The sequence below is a fragment of the Urocitellus parryii genome, chromosome 3, assembly GCF_045843805.1.
Source record: "Urocitellus parryii isolate mUroPar1 chromosome 3, mUroPar1.hap1, whole genome shotgun sequence".
Classification (NCBI taxonomy): Eukaryota; Metazoa; Chordata; class Mammalia; order Rodentia; family Sciuridae; genus Urocitellus; species Urocitellus parryii.
In genome coordinates, this window is record NC_135533.1 from 19058367 (window position 1) to 19077810 (window position 19444).

The window sequence follows — 19444 nt, forward strand, 5'->3', positions numbered from 1 at the left end:
AAAAAATTAAAATAAAAATGTCTTTAAAGTTGTAAGGGTCCAGTGAAGAGACCACACAAGAGACTGGCTTCATGCAATTGTCAAAGGGGATTTATTGATTCAGCATGCTGAGGTTCCAGGCTCACTCAGGAAGATAGAGCAGCCCAGAGCCCAGAGCAGAGGTCAAGCAGAGCTTAAGTACACTTTTTGGGGAGGGCGGGGGGGGGGGGGGGCTTTGCATACATCAGAACAAATCATCATGAGGCGAGGGCAAATTGAACAACAACTCTGAGACAGGATTAGTACATTCATTGGCGGGAACAGATTGGACGGAGGTGATTGGTCACTCCTAAGCGGGGTACACATTCAAACTGATTGGTTTTGGGGCCTGGATGCCTACATGCCGAGCTACTCAGAGCCCTTAGCTATTAAACAACCAGGGAGTCAGTGGAAATATTTACTGGGCAGTTCGGGTATTGTCCTAACAGCTACAGGGATTACAGGTTCTGGGGGTAGCAGAGGAATTTTAACAATACCTAGTCTTTCACTTTTTAACTCAGGCCTTGCAGTTTAGAAACTTTACAATGCCCGGTCTTTTACACTTTAACTCAGGCTTTACAGCTTAGAATCAGCTTAGAAATTTTACCTTTACAAAAGTTACTAATGCACAATTTTGTTTCTAGGTGGTTAAATAGTTCTTAAAATGTTAATGTCTATAAAGTGTCTGATATCCATTGTCTCTAAATTACTAATGCTATTCAATGCACTTGTCTGATACCTTGTTTTTAAAAACGATATGTAAATTACATCTGAATGTTTGTGAAATTAATCATGGATGTGTTTGTTAGAGATATCTGATTGGTTTACAAAGTTAAAATGCTGTTTAATATTATATCAAATACTCTTAATTCCTTAAATTTCATAAGGTAAAATGCTTAAATATTGTTGGCGTTTTCATATATTGGTAAATTAAAAAATTTAAAATTACTTTATGTTATCACGAGAACAAGGTTACTATAAATTAAAAGTCCCAACAGGTATAATTCTACATAAGGAGTCAAGAGGTTTCAACTGCATTTCAATTAAAGTACTGTAAATAACAAAATATTTTATCTTATTAAAATTGATTAATTTATCTAAATTCAGAAATTTATAAGAGTTGTTTTAAAGTTACAAACCGAAAGAAGGTTCAATGGATTAAAAATTATTAAAAGGTTCTAAATATAAAAATATATTTAGTAAAAAAATGTTTCCAGGTTAAAAAGTCTTTATGTGGTAAATTATAATACATCTAAATAAATAATAAAAGGGTCTAATTAAGTAATATAAAGGTCTATAAATAAAAGATAAATATTAAAAGGTTTATATGTAACTAAGTTGGTTATGTATGTAACCCAAATAGTTAAAACTATTCAAGGTTGTTCCCTAAGGACAAATATTAATGTACTGATATATTTATATATTAAAATGACAAAAACTTCTAAAAATATTAATTACACTGTGTCTGTTAAGTTTCATTCTCTAGAGCAACTAATCTTGGAGAAATTAAGGTTTGTACACCTGTGGTTAAACAGCGTTATTTTAAAGTATTGTCCTACATTACAGAGTCTAGATTTTTCTTTAAAAGCTAACCTTGGTTAATATAAAAACATCAATAAAAGTGTGGTACATTACTCTTCTTTACAGATTAAATGTATTCATATCTTTCAGGTATACAAGTCTTTAAGGTAAAAGATCTAAAATAACATTTTATCAAGCTGGTGTTCTCCAAACTAAAGTTGTCTGTAATTGTAATTTTAAACTTATAAGGATAATAGATGTATTGGGGATTTATTTATATTATTTGATGTTTTGTAACCAAACCGTATGTTACCTCTTACATTGGGATATAAAAATTTAAAGGTATTTTAAAAAGTAATGAGAGCCTGATCTATTTAAAGGTTAATATTGTAAAACATTTTTTTGCCACTTTTCCACACAAAAGGAAAGTTAAGAGCTCTCAGCCTTTTCTTGATTCCTGTTTCAGATATATGTCATATTGTGTTAGCTAACATTCATACAGACTCAAAAAACAATATATGTAAACTTTATAAAATGATATCTAAAAAGAGAGATAAAGATCAGCTTCAGAACTGAACACTTCACCTAAGATTTGTAAAAAGCCCTGCCTTACTTGAGATAAGGCTCTGCCTCCTACCTTACAGCATGTCAGAATGACTTCAAAGTAGGCCAGACTTCAGTTGATTTAAAGTTATATTCAAAAGATTGATTTTATTATAAAGATTACTGTTTCTCAAATAGGAAATATAGTGTATAACTCAGCCAAGTTTCAAAATTATATACAAGCTAAATATGTTTTGACTATTGTTAATTTCACATGTATTTTCATTACAACTGAAAGGAAAGTGACCACAACACTTGGAGTGACCAAGAGATATTTACTGTGGCAGTGTCTGATTAACAGGAAAGGAGGAGAAGAGGAAAAGAAAGAGAAAAAAGAGAGGGGGGGTCCAGCAGAAGAGAGTTTTTATAGCCAAAATCAAATGGGGTCTCTGGGTCTGCAAGCTGCCTTGTTGGTGTACAGTGATTGGATCATAGAGTAGTTGCTAAGGATGTCATCTTCTGCTTTCAGGCTGACCGGACAGGGGTCAGATTCGGGATTCCATTGCACCAGACAGATGAAAGTCAAGTGTTCAACCTTGAGTAGGGTTGAGTGTTCAGCCTTGAGTGGGATTGAGTGTTCAACCTTGAGTGGGGTTGAGTGTTTAGACTTGAGGCAAACAAGCAATAAGGAACCAGACAGGTGAGGGTCAAGTGTCCAGGCTACCCTGAAGCTAACATTTGTTCAGCCTGCTCTGCAACTAACAATAACTGATGCCTGTTAACATTTTACAGAGGTAATACTTCATAAACACAACCTAAATTAATTTGAGATATTAAGCCATCATTATGTAGACAGATAATAATTAAAAGGGATTAAATTAACTATAAAGGAGTTAAAGTTATGGCTCAGCAATAGAGTGCTTGCCTTGCATGTGTGAGACACTGAGTTCAATCCTCAGCATTACAAAAATTAATAAATAAAAATATTGTTATATAAAAAAATTAACTGTAAAGTTATAAACATTAAAGTTAAAGTCCAGCATTCTTAGTTTAAGACTGGCAAAACTGACTTGCTGGATGTTTAAGGCTAAGGCTTAACCATTTAGGTTAAAATAAAGGAGCCAAGAAAACCAATATTTGGCTCTTACCCTCTGAGTCAGCCAGAACCCAGGAAAAGGGGAAGAGCTTTGCAACTCCGGGCCACATAACCTCCGGATAAGGGAGATTAATGAGACCATGGAGAACAGAAAGCCAATGGTGTGCATGCTGCAAAAGAGGAAGGTCATTGAAAAGGGGATACATGCCTGATGCTTCCAAGGGAAGCCACATGGTCAGCAAGACCTTGACCCATCCTAATGCAGATGACACTAACAGAGCTAAAATGCTGCTCACAAGTTTCCCAAGAATGTCCTCCAAGGAAACTCAGCTGACTCTTACAACAGATAGAAACAAGGTCAGTTTGACCAGCTTGGTGTTAAACCAAAGCACAGCCATTCCTGGGCATTTAACTTAAAATGTACACTTGTGTTAGCAGCCCCCAAAATAAGTAAGACTGGAGGCAAAAGAAGACAGATTCTTAGGCAAAAATGCCTGATAACTATCAATAAAAACTGCCAGAAGTTTTTAGTCAGCTTAATGCCTACAGATATTTCTAACCTCCTACACAGATAGATGTAATCAGTGTTTATTAATATAATTATCTAGCTCTAAGTAACAAAGGGATCTTTACATTAACTAACTTAACTATTTTTTGTGTCTACATTCCTGATAACTCTGACAATGTTAAAGATTTATGTTCCCTAAAAAAGGGCCTTATTAGGCTTTGTTAGGCCTTGTTATGGGGACAATTTCTCAGGTCTTCCACCTCCTGGTAAACAATTATTAATTTCTATCATTTTCATGATATTCATGGACAGGTTTTCAGATGCTACAACTGCTATTTTTTATTAATCTTATTTCAGTACTCATGTCTTTTTGTTTCTCTCATAGAAGTGCCCACCCCCAGGTGAATTTACAACCTGTTCTTCCTGAACCAGATTTTTACCATGGATTCCTTAACCCACTCAGTTTCTAAAAAGGGACTCAAAACTGCTTGTCCACTGCACATAGCCCCCTCTCAGTTTGAAGCAGCAAGGACAGTCATCGTCCTTGTTTCTTACAGCAGTAGGAGGTCACTATCATTAGAGGGGAAATTATGGTCAGTATAGATGTTCGCCAATATGTCTAGCCCAGGAAGATATACCTGGGGAACTACTCCCAAGATCACTCTGGGTGATCTCCAGCTTTCACAACCCAAATTATAAATGGGACAACTCCCTGTTCACCAAAAATTTTGCTTCTCAGGTCACACTTCAACTATGTATCACAATTCATCTATTTCTTCAAACCTACTATTTTGATGGAGTGAAAGGAAAAGAACACCTGAAGTTATTAGAAGGCCAGGGCCCCCTGATTTACTGACACAAATGGGCTGCCCCCATTTTAGTTCCCCTCCTGGTTGGTTTGGGAATAGTTGGATCTACTGCTTTAGGAACTGCAGCTCTTATTACAAGCTCTAAAAGTTTTAAGTCCCTCAGCTGCCTAATAGATATAGACTTTAAAAAAAAAACTAAAAAGGTCAATCTCCAAACTAGATGTTTCACTAGGCTCTCTGGAAGAATGACCTGATGGGATCTAGATCTTCTCTTTCTAAAATAAGGAGGATTTTGGCCCTAGGAGAAACTTGTTTCTATGCAAACCATTCTGGGATAATAAAAGACAGTTTGGCACTAGTGTTAAACAGGTTAAAGGAAAGAGAGAAAACACAAGAAGCTTCAGGTAATTGGTTTCAAAACCTATTCTCATGATCCCCTTGGTTGAATACCATGATCTCAGCCATGGGCCCCTAGTCCTTCTCCTGATTGGGATTACTGTAGGAACCTGCCTCTTAAAAACCCTCCTAAACCATATATACATAAATGTAGGGAAGGTCAAACTTATGGTCTTGTGAATCCAGTATGGTCCCTTAGAAGAATTGCCACAGTCTGGCTGGGCACAAAATCATGAGCCACTCACAGCCTTGTAGTGTAAGAGGGGTCCGGCGGAGCGTCGTCCGGCGGAGCGTCGGAGGGAGAGACCACACAAGAGACTTACTCCATGCAATTGGCAAAAGGGGATTTATTGGGGATCCATTCCAGAGCGCTGGGGCTCCGTGCTTACTCAAGAAGGGAGAGCAGCCCAGAGCCCAGAGCAAAGGTCAAGCAGAGCTTAAGTACACTTTTTGGAGAGGGCGGTGGGCTTTGCATACATCAGAACAAATCATCATGAGGCGTGGGGAAATTGAACAACAACTCTGAGACGTGATTGGCACAATCATTGGCAGGAACAGGTGGGGCGGGGGTGATTCGTCATTCCTAAGCGGGTTACACATTCAAACTGATTGGTTCGGGCCCTGTGAGGAACTGCACAGGGCCCTAGGCTAACTATCTCAGGAATTCCAAGTTCTGGGTGTAACAGAGGAACTTAATAATACCTAATCTTTTACATTCAAGCTTTCCAGCTTAGAAACTTTACCCTTTCAGTAGATTCAAACAGCAATTCTTTATTCCCGAACTGTCACTGGCCCTCTACACGCACGTTCTGGGAAAATCCCACCTCCACTGGGCTCTGCATCCCAAATACTCTCTGAATCCCGTGAGAACTCAAAGGGAACTCAAGGAGTGGGCGCCTGAGGCAGCAGGATACGCCCTATTCCCAGCAGGATCCACACCCTAAACTTGGAACCGCCCTAAACCCGGATCCGCCCTGGTCCTTGAGCAGGGTCACCTTTCTCAAACATTCATGCAATGTCACTGCAAATGACCTGGGTCCAAGGCAAGCCCATTTCCACAATGGAGAGTCCTCCCTCTAAGCAACATGGAGTAGGCTGACAAGGAAATTGCCATGCGTCATTCCTACTTGGCTATGGCTCTCAGCAAAGAATGGGAAGAAACTGAGGCCTAATGATGTGGGGAATGTGATAGTCAAGCCAAAGTGACTCCATTTTGTTTAGTAACTCCACTTTGTAAAACAACCATGCCAAGTGGAAGGGTCATGATCAGGGCAAGATGTTCTTTTCCTTTTGCTATAGAAACCATTAAGAACGTGGGACTACCTAATGGGACATTGTTTCTGTAACTAGGGTAACGGGGCTCTGTTTCTGTAACTGGGGTGGCTTGGCTAATTGTGATTGGCTAAGCATTCTGCTGCCTGACTCTGCACTCTGCATTGGCTGGACCCCAAAATGTCCCTTTTGGGTTTTCAGGCTTATAAGGAGCGCCCTTGCAATTGTTCGGGGATGATCAGGGTAACAGCTTTACGTTCTGGTTGGTCGCCACCAGTATGCTTCAATAAAGGCTTGATTCAAGTATATGTGAGTGGTCTGGAAGTCAATTTATGACCCCTGGACAAAGCTTTAACTATAACAGATCTATCTCCTCAGGAGGCTACTATGTGAAACAGTCCACACGCAGCCCATAGACAGCTAGTGACATCTAACTCTGAAAGTCTTTTAGGCTATAAACTCTTACTATTCTGTATTTCTTGTGCCTCATTGTTTTTTTTCTTTACCATCATCGTGATCTCTCCAGACCTTTTGAATGCTTGATATCTAAATCTTTTGCTTTTGTCCTTCCTAGCATACACGCAATGGACTAGCAAGGTGACCAAGGACCACTAGGTGGCAACAGAGTCCTAACTAAGCTGTCAGACACTTACACTGGGTCAGGTAAAATAACATTTGTAATGGAAGCCTCATGTTTGAAGGAGCAAGATAAACAAGTGGAATTAAACTGAGAATTAAAAAGCCAGGTTTAGTACTGAGTGCCTGTAGTTCCAGCACTCAGGAGGCAAAAGTGGAAGACCAGCCCAGACATCATAGGAAAACCCTATCTTAAAATGAAAACAAAAAGGTTTCAGCAGGGCATGGTGGCACAGGCCTATAATCCCAGTGGCTCAGGAGGCTGAGGCAGGAGGATCATGAGTTCAGAGTCAGCCTCAGCAACTTAGAGAGGCCCTAAGCAACTCAGCAAGACTCTGTCTCTAAACAAAATACAAAAAAGGGCTGGGGATGTGGCTCAGTGGTTAAGTGCACCTGGGTTCAATCCCGGAACCAAAAATATAAAACAAAGGATTCAGAATACTGGCAGATCAGTCCACCAAGGACAAGCTGAGCTTGAGCCCCAGGCAAGTGTAAACCAGAGAAGTGGCTGTACCTCAGCTGTGGCGGAGATGACATGTGCTCAACTTCATTGTCTATTACCATTTTAGACCTATTCATGAGGTTAGTCTTCCCCAAGATCCTGTCTCAAAATAAAATAAAAAGGACTGGTGATATAGCTCAGTGGTAAAGTTCCCCCAGGTTCAATTCCCAGTACCAAAAATTTTAAAAATAATAAAATATAAAGGGATGGACATGTAGTTCAGTGATAGAGCATCTCTGGATTCAATTCCCAGTACTGGGGGCAGGGGAGTACAGCAGGAGGAGAAGGTGCAGTTTCTTAATGGCAGCAAGCCTCCAGGAATGCTTTGTTCTTAACTCTTTACTAATACCACTGCTTAAAGTCAGTCTTCTTGTCTCTATTTTTAGGCAACCAGGTGCCCCAGCAGAAAATTACAAAAGTCCGCACATTGACTGAGCTCTAAATTCACAATATCTTACTTCAGTGGTGACCACAAGGCTATTCAGCTTTCCTTCTTTTTATCTTTAGTTAACTCCTTGGGGTATTTCCCATAGAAAGCAGTGCTGAACTTCTCCAGTCCCCATAAACCCTTTCTCACATTTCAGCTCCCCCAATCACAGCAGATGGCCTTACATCCTCCCCTCCCTGGAGTGCTGGGACCATCCATCCAGTAGACAGAGCATACTTCTCCACTGTAGACAGAACACAGAAACTACTCAGTCCTACATGGTACACTCTCAAAAGTTGCATGGGAAAGACATCAGAAATTCATTCCAGCTGGAGAGCAAAGAGCTGCAGGCAGCATGGATCTCATCATGGCTCAGGGTTTTTCAGCTATCAAAATGGGCAGAATTCTCCATTGTCATATTGGTGGTACCTGTCTGTTTTCTTGCACATGCTGTGACACAATACTAACTGCTCAGAACTCAGCTTGACTCAGTTCACAGACCTTTTGAATGCTTGATATCCAAATCTTTTGCTTTGTCCTTCCTAGCATACCCGCAATTAACCAAGGACCACTAGGTGGCAACAGAGTCCTAACTAAGCTTACTTACTCACTCAACTTACTCCTCTGAAAGATAAATTACACAGGTGCTACTGCTATTAAGTTTTTCTTTTTAATAAGGTTAACCTGAAGGACAGTGAAGTTCAAGATTTGTCATGCTCACTGGCCACCACATGGTTCAGGATGTGAGCTGCCAAAACTGCAATAGCAAACTGAGATGGATCTGTGAGTTTGCTACTAAAGACAGCCAGCATTATAAGGAAGGCCATGTGATCCTGGGTGGTGCTCTAGTTCAAGAGAGTGAGGGCTTTGAGGAGCATGTGCCATCTGATAACTCTTGAGGAAAGAGATAAATCCATCTTTTCCCAGGTCTCTTTCATTGAAAACAAAAGTCTACTTACATACACTGTCACCTTAGCATCAGAATAAGATTCATGTCCTGAAGAACAAGAGGTTGTGAGGATCTATGATGGAATCTTTCCTTTTTAATTTTTCCATCAAATAGCAGTGTGTAGAGAGAATATCAGGTCATTGCTATTATATTTCCCCCCTTTTTTATATATATCTTGAAGCAGAAGAGTCTTCAGCTCTATGATGGGCTATGTGAGAAAAAAGTCTCAGCCACTAAAGTGAAGACTATGTTTTTTGTAAATTTTGAATGAAGAATAGGTCAAGAGCAGAATTTTAAAAGTATTCGAGCTTCATTTTAAAACTTAAAAAAAAAAACAACAGTTATTTTGTTGCCAAAAGCTCAGTCCTTGTCCCCAATGCCATCCAATAACAAAGTCATGGTTTTGAGAAAAAGGGAAAAGAAGGTTTATTGCTTTGCAAGCAAAGAAGAAACACAGGAGACTCCTGTCCAAGAGGCTGTGATCCTTCCCTTCAGCAGGAACATGGGGCTTTTAAAGAGGTGATTCAAAGGCTATATTCCACCTGTTCCATGTTGCAGTTGTAATTCACTTGTTAATTTGAGAGATGATAATTTCTGAGATCTTCTAGTACCATCCCTAAAGTCTGGATTTCTTTATTCCTATGGTGAGTGTGTGCTAGGATGGGGGAGAAAGGTAATCCTGTTTCCCCTGAGATTTGGGAGAGGGAGAGATTAGGAAGGAGCAAGGAGAGAGAAGAGAAAAAAAAAAAAGTCCATTTTAAAAATAAGTCACAGCAGCAGAGCAGCAAGGGCTATATTCAAAGCATAAAGTGGACCACTGTTACAGTTTCACTTGATTTGCTAAGTTCAGAGAAGAGATCCAAATCTGCCCAGCACTAAAGGCTCAGTGTTAGCCTGGCTTGTGCTGGCTAGTGTGCCATATTCTGGTTGGAGATGAACCGTAGAACCAGAGCCCATTCTTTTTTTTCAGTCTTGACCCAAAGAAGCCACCATTCCTAGTTACTTCTCACCACATAACTGGTGTTAATTGGAAACTTTCTGAAACGGGGCAAAATTTCTTGGTTGCCTTTTTTCCATGTAACTTAAGCATAGAAATATAAGTAAGTAATAGTTGTGTGTGTGTGGGGGGAATTCCACCCTCTTCAATGGAAAGTAATCAAATGGATATTTGATAGCTCCGAATCAACTTACTCCTCTGAAAGATAAATTACACAGGTTAATAATTAGAGTGATTACTAACTCATGGGAATAGGTAGAGTCGTAGCCTTTACAAATCTCATCTGGAAAGACAGTGCTTTCCAACTATTCACGAAGTAATTAACAAAGTAACACAAAATCTACTTTAGCCCATCTATTCCTTTCAGTTTCAACTATCCAATGATATTCATTTTATCCCAGTGATTCATGATTCATTTATTCAATTATTTTAAAAATACTTAACTTCCTTTAGAATCAGGACTGTGGCTACCACACGTACTACCTAATACAGAAATGTGATAGTGGAGGACTCTTAAGCCAGGAACAAATATTGAAGAAAAAGAATCATTCATCCAGAATTTGTCAGAATCTTGCTCCAGGACTACTGGAAGAGAATTCACCAGCCAGCAGGCACATGCCTGTGTGTTCAGTTGGTATGATCAATTCAGATACTAAGTGATTCAGATTAATTACTATTATTATTATTATTATTATTATTATTATTATTACTGTTCTGATTTTCCAATGGTTTTCAAGAGCTGGAGATGTAGCTCAGTAACAAAGTGCTTGTCTAGCATGTGCCAAGCCCTGGGTTCTATTCCCAGTACCACAAAAACAAAACAAAATAACAACAAATAATTTTCAAAAGCTTTGAACAGGTACTGAATGACTAGAAAATACATATATATTCTAGTATGCTTGATGGGTTTATCTCTCTGATGATGTAAATTAGTATTCTAACATTTATCATTTTTTCATAAATTAGATTACAATGGATTATCTTCAAGATCATTCCTGAGTAGCTGAACAAAAATGAATTTTTTAAAATGAACTTTAAACCAGGCACAGTGGCATACACCTGTAATCGCAGCAACTTGGGAAGCTAAGGCAGGAGGATCACAAGTTCAGAGGCAGTTCCAACAACTTAGCAAAGCCCTAAGCAACTTAGCAAGATGATGTCTCAAATAAAAAATAAAAAGTTCTGGGGATGTGGCTCAGTGGTTAAGCCTCTCTGGATTCAATCCCTGTTACAAAAAGAAAGAAAGAAAGAAAGAAAGAAAGAAAGAAAGAAAGAAAGAAAGAAAGGAAGGAAGGAAGGAAGGAAGGAAGGAAGGAAGGAAGGAAGGAAGGAAGGAAGGGAGAAAGGAAGGAAGGAAGGAAGGAAGGAAGGAAGGAAGGAAGGAAGGAAGGAAGGAAGGAAGGAAGGAAGGAAAGAAAGAAAGAAAAAAAGAAAGAAAGAAAAAGAAAAAGAATTTTTAAAAAATTTATAATGCTGTACAATGACCTGTGGTCTCAAAACAACCCCACCTATGTGCTGGCATGCTGTAAGATTCAAATTGAGCCTTTTGTCTCTAAAACTTAGCAGTATTGACTTAAAGACACATCCTCTTTAAATTGTATAGATTGAATTTAATTTACTGAATTGAGTTATCAATTTAATATTAATAAGTTAGTTAAGTTTATTAACAAATTAAACCAATAAACCTGAATTTAATCAGTTGAATTAAATTGTATCCATAAACTGAAGATATTTATCCAAATACAATTAAATACATCATGTACAACCAGAGAAATGAAAAGTTGTGCTCCATTGTGTAGAATGAATCAAAATGCATTCTGCTATCATGTATACCTAGTTAGAACTACCTACCTAAATAAATAAATAATACAATTGAGAATAAAATGACATAGAACAGGTAATATTAACTATATGGTGGGCTTTCAGGAGGAATAGGATAAAACCTGTATTGTGCTGCCTCCACACACAGAATTGGGATTTATAGGTGGAGAATGCAGCAGGGCATATAAATGCAAGATTTCCCAGAGTTGGAAACTGAATTTCTGCTCACTAAAAGTGTCTGAACATTAGCCAGACCGTGACATTTAAGGTATAGAGAAACTCAGTACTCCTAAGCCCCACCACCATTGACAGTTTGTGACTCCAGTCTGTCCAGCACTGGAGTCTGAAGCTCCTAAATTAGCCATATCCTTTCTAGTGCAGCCTAAAACCCTCAATCTATGTTAGCCTCTGAGTTCTACATGACTACCATTACCTTGGCTGCCAGCCCCAGCTCACCTTGAGGACAGAAGCAAAGCAGGCCTTCAATGAGACCAAATAAACCCATCGCTTGTTAGGGCTATCAGGGCTGGTAGAGCTTACAGCTGTGAATGTGCAGCTTTTTTTGCCTTTTTGTTTTTGGCAGTACCAGGGATTGAACCCAGAGCCCTGCCTGTACTGGGCAAGCACTGAATCATTGAGCTAACACCCACAGCCCACACAAGCCATCTTCCCTCTAAGATTCCCCAACGCTTTCCTTGATATGAAAGAGAGTGATAAAAATGTGTCCTGTACATTCAGGAAGTGAAAGTCCAAAGACAGAATGCAAAGTCATGGTGTAGGAACTCAGCAGACAAGCACACACTTGATTAAGATTTTATCTGGAAGCGGTAGTGCAAAGTGCAGAGAACTAACTATGCAAAAGTCAATAGAGTTTAGTCCAAAAGTGGAACCAAGCTGGGCCTGGTGGTGCTCGCCTATAATCCCAGTAACTGGGAAGGCTGAGGCAGGAAGACAGCAAGTTCAAGATCAGTCTGAGCAATTTAGCAAGACCCAAACTCAAAATAAAAATATTTTTTAAATGTTGGGGGCAAGTTGTAGCTCAGTAGTAGAGCACTTCTAGGTTCAATCCCCAGTACAGAAAGAAAAAAAAGTGGAACCTCACAAATGTCTCAAATAATATATAGAGATTAAAGTTTATAATGTTAACCTACACAATAAAAATAAACAAGTAATTGCTATATAAAGGAAGGTCATTGTATTTCTTTCTTTCTTTTTTATTTGTACTGGGGATTGATGCAGGGGTGCTTTAACACTGAGCTATATCCCCAGGACTTTTTATTTTTTTATTTTAAGATAGGATCTCCCTAAATTGCCCAGAGTGGCCTTGAACTTGTGATCCTCCTGCCTCAGCTTCCTGAATCCCTGGGATTACAGGTGTGTGCCACAGGCACCAAGTTTCCCTCTGTATACTTTTGAAAACATTAGTTGTCTTCGTCTTCCTCCTCCTCCTCCTCCTCCTCCTTCTTCTCCTTCTCCTTCTCCTTCTTTTAATTTTTAGATGTAGACGGATGCAATACCTTTATTTTATTTATTTATGTGGTGCTGAGGATTGAACCCAGTGCTCTATGCAAGAACTCTACCACTGAGCCACAACCCTAGCCCATTAACTATCTTCTTAAAGCATGAGAGAAACCAATACTCTGTTTCTCAGTCCTCTGATTTCTGCTTTGCCATTTTGATGTATGAATTGCCTAAGAATCAATTCGAATTCAGTTACATCTTTCAAATAACATTTTTTCCCACTTTTAGAAACTGATAGCATAAAGGAGGAGTTTTAAAATATTTGGTGACTTTTATTGTTGTTGTTGTTGTTGTTTGGTACTGGGAATTGAACCCGGGGCATTTAACCACTGAACTACATTGCCAGCCCTTTTTTATATTTTATTTAGAGATAGGCTTTTGCTGAACTCAGGATCCTCTGGCCTCAGCTTCCCAAGCCACTGGGATTATAGGTCCTTGCTTAACATCTGGACAGCCATCTTAACTGACAATCAACATTTTAAGGATAAAGTTTCACTTCCTGCCCAAAGGTCTATCTGAGAAAGGCTCACTACTGCCTCATACCCACCCAACCCTTAACTGCCAGCATTAGGACCCACTCAGCTCTGATTCCTGAGCCTCCCCCATAAAAGTCCCAGAACTCAAGCCTGACTTGCCTCTCTCTCCTATTGAGAGATGGCCTTTATTTGTCAGTTCTGACAAGTAAACGCTCATGTGTATCACTGCCTGGTCTCCGTCTTTCCTGTCTCACCCGTCTCTCCTGTGCTTTCCCTTCATTAATATTAATTGATTGCTCAATTAAGGTGGTATGGTAGCCAGAATGTTAAGATGGCCCTATGACCTTGGCTAGTATGTGTTACCTTTATGTTTATGTTGTTTTATAGTGAAAGGGTAATTACCCAGGTGGGACAACTCTAAATAAATCAGTCATTTAAAAGCAGACAGCTGAGTGTAGCTCAGAGATAGAGCATTTGCCTAGCATGTGCAAGGCCCTAGGTTCAATCCCCAGCACCACAAAAAAAAAAAAAAAAAAAGCAGAGAGCTTTCCCTGGTCAACAGTAGAAGAAAAGCCAGAGTGTTAAGTGTGTGGCAGTGACAACATGCCTGTAATCCCCGGGACTTGGGCAGCTGAGGAAGGAGGATTGCAAATTCAAGTTAGTCTCATACACTTAGCTAGACTCTGAGCAACTTAGTGAGATCCTGTCTCAAAATTAAAAAAAAAAAAAAAAGTTAAGAAGGGCTGGAGGATGTGGCTCACCTGGTTAAGCCCCTCAGGCTCAGTCCCTGGTACCTAAATAAATCAATGCATAAATACAGTGTGCCAGGGGGTCTCCGACTTGTTGAGATGAAGACCTAAGTCAAGAAACTAATTGCTTCAAGAGTTGGAGCATATCCACCAGCTGACAGCTAGCAAAGAAATGGGCCCTGGGCCCTAAGGCCACAGGGAACTGAATTCTGTTAGCCCGAAGGAGGTTGGAAGATGGATTCTTCCCCACAGCTTCCAAACAAGAATCCAGCCCAACCAGCACCTTGATTTCAGCCTTGTGAGACCCTGAGTAGAGAATACAGTTAAACCCACCTGGACTACTGACTTTGAAAACTGTTTTTGTTTGTTTGTTTTCCAGCCTTTTGTTTTTTGTTTTCTGTACTTTATTTATTTTTTTTTTTGAGGGGGGGCGGTTACCAGGGATTGAACTCAGGGGCACTCAGCCACTAAGCCACATCCCCAGCCCTATTTTGTATTTTATTGAGAGACAGGGTCTCACTGAGTTGCTGCTTAGTGCCTTACTTTTGCTGATGCTGGCTTTGAATTTTCGATCCTCCTGCCTCAGCCTCCAGAGCTGCTAGGATTATAGGCATATACCAACGTGCCTGGCTATATATTTTTTTTTTTTGAGACAGATTTTATTAAGTTATTTAGGGCCTCCCTAAGTTGCTAGGGCTAGCCTGGAACTTGCAATCCTTTTGTCTCAGCCTCCCAAATCAATAAGACTACAGACAAGCACCACTGTGCCCTGTTAGAGAACTGTTTTTACTGGAATCAAATGTTCAGTACTCAGGAAGCTAGGTATTGGGAAAGAATCAGGAAAATAGTGGGAAGGAATCAGTTTATTTAAGGCCAGCCCTGAAGGTGATAGAGGGGCTGGCTCCTCAAAGCTCTAACTTCCCAGGCTCTGGACTCAGGGTTTTTGTGGGGATTAAGGGGAGAGTGAGGCTGCAGTGAGGGAGCAGTCTTGGTGAGGGTGTATCTTCTCCAACACATCACAATGGATTTGGTGCTATTTAGCAAGGCAGTGTCTCACAAACGCCAACTGGGATTTGTGAATAATCTAAGGGATTAAAGAATTAGGGTTAATTTCTGAGTGGAACTTCTGCTAAAGGATTAGGGAAGGACAAAAGGAAAAAAGGGAACCAAGAAAAATCTCACCAGGCCCCTGGTTAACACAATGAGATCATGAATGTTTCAAGCTGCTGAGTTTGTGGAAACTTGTTATGCAGCAATAGAAAACTAATACAGTGGTTTAACTTAACTTTCTATCAAGTTTACCCATTGTTGGGTAACCCTTCCTTTTAGTAGCTAATAGGCACTTAGTAAAGACATACTTTGGATTAAGCAAATACTCTCTTGCTCATCAAATATTTACTAGTTTAAACATCCATTAATCTTTCTTGAATAAATTGTGATTGCCTAAATGATGAATTTCTAATCCCATTAATTTTTCTAGATTTATTAATTGATTGTATACTTGAGCAAAAAGTTTTCTGTTTTCCTTATGTATTTATTCATTTTAATGTGGTCTCATGAATTCCTGTTTCAGTCAGTGGGCTATTATCCACTAATGTCATTAATTTTTTGCTCTAATTCACTAATTGAGCAGGACTGCATCATTTATTGAGCACTTCCTCACTTTCTGGTGGAAAAAGCTTACTCAAGGTCATCTTTTCCTGATTTGCTTCTGTAATAGCTATTTCTCCAAGTAAACTTAGTTTCTCTTTAATGGAGAATGTACACATAAATCTAAAGTTACATGAATCTTTTTTTTCTTTTGGCAGTAATGGGGATTGAACCTTGGGACCCCCTACCACTGAGCTATCCCCCTAGCCTTTTTAAAAATTTGAGACGGGGTCACCCCGACTTGCCCAGGCTGGCCTCAAATTTTCTATCCTCCTGCCTCAGACTTCAAAGTCACTGCAGTTATAGGCATGCACCATTATTACCAGTAAACATGCACTACTTTGGGCTTACTAATGAGTAAAGATGTACCAAAAGGAAAAGGAAATATATTCTTCCCTATATTTCCCTTTCTTCTGCAAACCATTTAACTATCAGTTTAAATGGTTAACTCATAAACATAAGTAACTCAAGTAAGGGTTATCTCATGAACAAAGTAACACAATTAAGCCAGACCCACCAGTGATCTCCATAGTTTAAAGTTAACTGATTAGGATATTTATTACAAATGCAAACTCCCACTTTTTTATAATTTTTTATAATTTCACATAATTGTGTGAGTACAATCTTATCATATTCACAGATTCTGTGTACACTCAAGGGAAGGAGGGATGAGGGCTATTGAGGTTATTAGATTTCTGCTTATGATGGGATAGAAAAGGGCTAGGGATCCCGTGAAGGCTGCATGGCCCGCTGGGCTTGGCTATAAAAAGTAAAATGTCTGTGTCAAATGGATAAAGTCCCAGTACACTCCTCCAGGCTTATCAGGCAATTTGGGTTCTTTCATGGGGGCAACAAATGTCAATTGTGTGACTAAACTGCATGGAGCATGAATTCCATGCCAAAGAACAAGGAGCGCAGATGCAAGGTCATGGTGATGGGGAAGCTGCCAACACTGTAGACACAACTAAACACACTTCACATTGAATACAACACTTGAATCGAGGGAGCCAAAAGGAATACAGAAACAAATAGACTACTGAGAAAAGTGGGACCTAATTATGTTTCAGATAATATCAAGAAATACTATGTTAGCTACTTGGATAATAAATTCAAAAATCAAGTTCTAATTTTTATTTATTTATTTATTTAAAAAAAATTTTATAATATTGGAATGTTTGTTTGAAAACTATCTTCTGTGTAAATTTGATCTTAGAAAACTAGAGTATGGCCACTGATGGATGTGGGTTGTTTGGGGCCTGTAGGGTTCCTAGAGCACCATTTGAAGGCCACTTATCCAGTAGGCTGGCACTTACTGTGAAAAGTTCAGGGGGGAGTGCCTGCAAGCTAGGCGAACCTGCAAGCCACGGGCGGGCGGGTCAGGCCCAGCAACCAGCCAAGTGACAGCAGCTACACGCGCCGGCGGGGAACGCGGACCGGACCCACTAGGACAGGTCCGGCGGACGGCTGAGGGCTAGGCCCGTCCCCTCCCCCAGTGCCTGCAGGTAGGCGGGACTGTGAACACCAGCAGAGCGGGCCCAAAGCCTGCTGAGGGGCGGAACCAGCCCCTCCCCCAGTGCCTGCAAGCTAGGCGAACCTGCAACCCATCGGGAGGTTAGGCCCAGCAACCTATGGAGTGACACAGGTGCCCCTGGCGCCTGCTGGGTAGGTGGACCTTTGACCGACCAGCAAAGCAGACCTAGGGCCTGCCAGCATGGTAGACGGATCACACTAATTGGAGGAGGATCACAGCCACTACCTGCCCTGCAAGGGTGATTTTTCAACAATACAAGAGCAATATAAATAAATAGAGGGGGAAAATATCAAAGACACAACAATTTCACCAAGCAGAAAGAAACGCCAGCAGTATGAAACGACAAGGAAAGAAAGGACCACAGGCAATGCAGGTCAACTCAACTTTAGAAGAGGTAATAGCTGTAACAGATGGAATGTCAGATAGAGAGCTCAGGACATACATGCTTCAGATGATCTGGAGTCTCAAGGAAGACATGAGACAGCAAAATCAGACAATGAAAGATCACATTGACAAACAAATCCAGGAAGTAAAAGATCAATTTCACAGGGAGATAGAGGTAATAAAAAACAAACAAATAGAAATACTAGAAATGCAGGAAACAATAAACCAACTTAAAAACTCAATTGAGAATACTACCAGCAGAGTGGATCACTTAGAAGATAGAACATCAGACAATGAAGACAGAGTATTTCAACTTGAAAAGAACATAGATAGCTCAGCAAGTCTACTAAGAAACCATGAGCAGAACATTCAAGAGCTATGGGATAATATCAAAAGACCAAACTTAAGAGTCATTGGGATACAGGAAGGCACAGAGCTCCAAACCAAAGGATTAAGCAATCTATTCAGTGAAATAATACAAGAAAACTTCCCAAACTTGAAGAATGAGACAGAATCCCAAATCCTAGAAGCCTACAGGACGCCGAATGTGCAAAATCATAAGAGATCCACACCTAGACACATTATAATGAAGATGTCCAACATACAGAATAAGGAGAGAATTTTAAAAGCTACAAGGGAAAGGAAGCAGATTACATTTAGGGGTAAACCAATCAGAATAACAGCTGATCTCTCAACACAGACTCTAAAAGCTAGAAGATCCTGGAATAACATATTTCAAACGCTTAAAGAAAATGGATTCCAACCAAGAATCTTGTATCCGGCGAAATTAAGCTTCAGGTTAGAAGATGAAATTAAAACCTTCCACTATAAACAAAAGTTAAAAGAATTCGCAGCTAGAAAACCATCTCTTCAAAAAATCCTTGGCAAAACATTACAGGAAGAGGAAATGGAAAATAACATTGATAACCAACAATGGGAGGTAGGACAGTAAAGGGGGGAAAGTAGTCAAAGAGGATAACAAATCAGGTTTAGTAACATCAATAAACAAATATGGATAGAAGAACAAACCATATCTCAATAATAACCCTAAATGTTAATGGCTTAAACTCACCAATTAAGAGACACAGGCTAGTAGAATGGATCACAAAACAAGACCCAACAATATGCTGTCTACAGGAGACGCATTTGATAGGAAAAGATGTACATAGACTGAAGGTGAAAGGTTGGGAAAAATCATATCACTCATATGGACCACGGAAACAAGCAGGAGTGTCCATACTCATATCTAATAAAATAGATTTCAAGCCAAAGCTAATCAAAAGGGATAAAGAAGGACACTTCATACTGCTCAAGGGAACCATACACCAACAAGACATAACAATCATAAATATATATGCCCCAAATAATGGTGCAGCCGTGTTCATCAAGCAAACTCTTCTCAAGTTCAAGAGTCTAATAGACCACCATACAGTAATCATGGGAGACTTCAACACACCTCTCTCACCACTGGACAGATCTTCCAAACAAAAGTTAAATAAGGAAACTATAGAACTCAATAACACAATTAACAACCTAGACTTAATTGACATATATAGACTATACCACCCAACATCAAGTAGCTACACTTTTTTCTCAGCAGCACATGGAACCTTCTCAAAAATAGACCATATACTATGT

General features: G+C 39.7%; 1 pseudogene; it reads left to right on the top strand.

Moving 5' to 3' along the window:
• Window positions 1-8122: 8122 nt before the first annotated feature.
• LOC113175599 (protein yippee-like 5) lies at window positions 8123-8627 on the top strand (annotated as a pseudogene).
• The last annotated feature ends 10817 nt before the right edge of the window (window positions 8628-19444 follow it).